At 45.9% G+C, this 4,217-nt stretch overlaps 1 protein-coding gene and 1 non-coding gene across 2 annotated transcripts in view; one reads left to right on the forward strand and one right to left on the reverse strand.

Annotated features, from left to right (window-relative positions):
• The window catches only part of Prmt5 (protein arginine methyltransferase 5), a 10,023-nt gene extending 9,433 nt beyond the window's left edge, over nucleotides 1-590 (reverse strand). Inside the window, exon 1 of the mRNA XM_031361948.1 lies at nucleotides 373-590. The gene's annotated coding sequence lies outside the window, so the exon portion shown is untranslated. The remainder of the gene's footprint in view (nucleotides 1-372) is intronic.
• A 238-nt stretch (nucleotides 591-828) lies between these two features.
• Trnar-acg lies at nucleotides 829-901 on the forward strand. The gene has a single exon. It is a non-coding gene; the product is annotated as a tRNA-Arg (tRNA).
• The last annotated feature ends 3,316 nt before the right edge of the window (nucleotides 902-4,217 follow it).

Genomic DNA, 4,217 nt, shown 5'->3' on the forward strand with positions numbered 1-4,217 from the left:
TCTTCCCTGGCTTCACTGGCTTTCCAGGATTGTCAAAAGTTAGACTTGACCCAACACTGCCCATGCCTACTCAAGCCAGTTTAACCTCTTCTCTCGATTGACTCCTTATACTTCTCTCTACTCTCGGATAATCCACTCTCCAAGGAATGGCTGTGCGTCCCTTTTAAAATTTACCCTATAACTCCCCTGATTTTCTAACTCAGTGACCACACGCCCCCCCAGAGTTTCATCCTCTCGTTTTTTAGGGCCGAAGTCTTCCCCACTCAAGGAGTAATGGTGTCTCAAGCCCTCATCCCCTGCAGGGAACTAGTCTGCCCTCCTTGTTCCCCAAATTTGGATCCCGCATTCCTCTGGCGGAAGTCCGGCCCTCACCCCTGTTTGGCCACAGCACCCAGTGTGTCAGCTATTTCGGGGACGCAATTCAGGTCCCTCCCGCTGGACACGCGGCTGCCACCAGCACCTCCGACTGCCATCGCCGCCATCTTTTCCCTCGCGCGGCCCACGCCGGGATTCCTTGATACTAGAGGCCAATCACAAAGCAGAGAACAGTCCCCGAGAGGCGGGACAAGTCGCCCTAACAACCTGAGCGTCTTTATAGCTCCAGAGCGGAGGCGGAGGGACCAAGCCGCTGCTCCCGCCAATCCGCAGTCCGCACAGTGACGTGGGCGTGGCTCCGCTGCTCTACCAATGGCAGGCTCTCATTGGTGACGCTCTGCAATCTCCCAGAATGCCCGGTCCATCAGTAGCACTATAGCAAGACTACAGGTCCCATGGAGCCCTGCAGGCTAAGCCTGAACTACCATTATTGGGCAGCACTAACATGTCTGTGGGCCAGTGGCGCAATGGATAACGCGTCTGACTACGGATCAGAAGATTCCAGGTTCGACTCCTGGCTGGCTCGTTGGGACTGGTACTCCTTTATTTGCATCCCTTGCTAATTAATCACTTCCCAATGTTGCTAGTTTGAAAACGTTTTTTCTTTCCTTGCCCCTCCACCTTCACTATCTCTTCATGCTGTAGTTTTCAGGTCTTCATTTGGTTCTACTTTGCACCCATCTAATTAATGCTGGTCTTTCTCATTCCTCTCTTCAAAGCTGTTTCTTGTTATTCTGAGCACGAAAATTTTGATGAATGGACTATTAAAATGAGCTTTGTCTCATTGCTACGTTACACTTAAAAATAGACTGTAGTAAGTCACCCACTAATTCCTAGTGATGCTGTCTCAAACACAGATGTGAATAAACATCTTCGCGAGTGCACACCCATCAGAGAAAGGAAATTCACGAGAAATTACAGTGCCCAGGAAACATGAAATTGCTTGGTGGAGGCCCACAAGAATCTACGTTTCCCCCCTCTTAACAGTTGCTCGACTTGAGGAAAAGGAATTGACAGAGCAAGGAAAGACCTAGGAGAGGAAAAGGGACACATCCTTGAAGGCAATACGCCCACAGATGCTGAGGACCCTCCAGTCAATCTGATGGAAGCTTTTTCTCAGCTGGAGTCCCCTCTTCCCAAACGACTCGCCTAGTATCAGACTGATTTAAAACAAAAAAGATCAACCACCTAAAAACAAAACAGTAACAATAAAAAATCACCAGGATAACCACGATAGGAGACGTTGACAGAATTCAGGGACTAACTAGCAAGGAGCCAGGAAAAAAATAATAATAATAGGGAAGACATCCGTCGTTTTTGTCCTTGCAGTGGGAGCGGTCAGGGAGAATCGGATCTGGGGACTGGATATGCTGAACTGGCCATCTAGAGAGAGCTGTGTAATAGAGGGTTGTATGAGCCAAATGACCAGAACCAGACAATATTTGGACGTTTCTAGAAGAGAAGTCTTAACTCGTGAGATTAGGGGTTCTGGAGGACAGTGCTCTTAGCAATCCAGAAAGGATGTGGGTGGGATTCGTTCTTAGGAGTCCGGTGTCATGTGAAAGTCAGGAAACCAGAGAACTAAGAAAATGAACCATGAGAGTGTTGAGGATGCTTTTGTACCACAACGATCACCCCTCCAAACACTCCACCACTACCCACCACCACCACCACCACCGACCCCCGCCTCTCTCCTTTTGCTGCTCCAGGACCTTATGCAGTATATATATTACATTTAGTTGCGTGTATCCTTAGGTTCCTATGGATTAATACTGTTTCTCAGATGTTCTTCCTTTTTTATGATTGATAATTTTGATGAGTGCTTGTCAGGCATATTGTAAGATGCCCTTCTGTTAGAACTTGTCTCGTGTTTTTCCTCATGATTAGACTAGAAAAGACAGTAAGAGATGACCTGCCGTTTTCTCTCTCCTCTGTCCCTCCCTCCCTCCTTCCCTTGGTCCCTCTGTCCCTTCTTTTTTCCTTCTCTTCCTCTCTCTCCCCTTCCCTCTGTTTTCCTCTCTCCCTCCCTCCCCCTCCCTCTTTTCTCTGTTCTTGGTTTTTTTTTGGTGTTTGTTTGTTTGTTTTCCAAAACAGGGTTTCCCTCTGTAGCTGAAGCTGACTTGGAATTTACTATATAACCCAGCAGGCTGGCCTCAAACTTTAGACTTAAACTTCATTCTGCCTCCTATCATTGTCATCACGTACTGTCAAGGGTATGTTTAATCAGCGTACTTCCATTATCTGGTGGAAGGAATTTCTCAGACTTCTCCATAATGTACTAATTCTCCCACTGTGTGTAGCTGTATGCTTATAGTCCTGCTACTTGGGAAGCTCAATCTTGATCTCTTTAAACCAGCACAGACACACACTCACACACACACACACATACACAAACACACACACCTGCAACATACACACATGCAATACACACACATACACAGACACACATACAAACACACACATACACAGACACACACACACATACATACATACATGCAAACACACAGACACACACACAGACACACACACATACACAGACACACACATACATACATACATGCAAACACACATACACATACAGACACATACACACAGACACACACACACACACACATACACAGACACATACACAGACACACAGACACATACACAGACACACACACACAGACACATACACACATACATACATACATGCAAACACACATACACACACAGACACATACACACAGACACACACACAGACACACACATATACACACATGCAAACATACAGACACACACACACACACACACACACATACTGCCTGGTCTCTTTCCTTCTTTGTCCACTAATGACAATTTTCCATAGTATACTTTTGGAAGGAAGTCACTCTATATGGCCCATGTCCATACTTCAGGAGTGGAGGGCTACAGTTCCTCTCCCACAGGGGAGCCTATCTGAATAATTTATTTGCAATTCCTCCCTGTAGATCTTTTTAGTGGGTGGTTGTCTGTGCAAAGTGAGTTCCCTGCCCACAATCTAAGTGATAAAAAATTTGTTACGGAGGCTTGCTTTTTCTCTGCCACAGCTGTGTCCAACAAACCACACTCACAGAAAGCTTGTTAGGTGTATTCTCCCGTGAAGTTAATTGTCTGGGTTGTGGACCATCTGTTTCTGGGGTCTCACTCCTGGTAGCACGGGAGTGGTGCTCCATTGTCTGTTAAAAGTCCATAGGTGAGAGGGAAAAAAGAAAAAGAAATCTGTGAAATAACTGTATTTCCACTAGTTAAAATAGTTTTCTAGAGTATGTGTCTTAAAAAGAACCTTGGGCTGGAGAAATGGCTCAGCAGTTAAGAGCACCGACTCCTCTTCCAGAGGTCCCAAGTTCAATTCCCAGCAACCACATGGTGGCTCACAACCATCTCTAGTGTGATCTGATGCCCTCTTCTGATGTGTCTGAAGACAGCGACAGTGTACTCATATACATAAAATAAATAAATCTTTTAAAAGAGAACCCTTCTGATATCTAGACGTTGATGGGGCTGCTGCTCTTCCATTAAAAATGGCTTTGTCCACCTCATGAGCACCATCTTGAGCAGGTTCTAGGAATTCTACTCCTGCTCTCTCACTGGGGAACAAACAAATAAACATCGTGTAACTAGTGAAAGAAAGAGGCCATTGAGGAGGCTCATGGGTAAAACACTCACCACAAAGAACCTGCTGACCCAGAACCCTTACCAAAGAGGAGAAAGAAGAAAGTTGTCTTCAGAAGCTTACAGATGTCAGCTGGAGATAGGATGGGAACCTCTGCTGGGATGAAGACAGACACAGAAGATGGCCAAATAATCTAGGTAAGAAATAA

Source organism: Mastomys coucha, unplaced genomic scaffold, assembly GCF_008632895.1.
Source record: "Mastomys coucha isolate ucsf_1 unplaced genomic scaffold, UCSF_Mcou_1 pScaffold9, whole genome shotgun sequence".
NCBI lineage: Eukaryota > Metazoa > Chordata > Mammalia > Rodentia > Muridae > Mastomys > Mastomys coucha.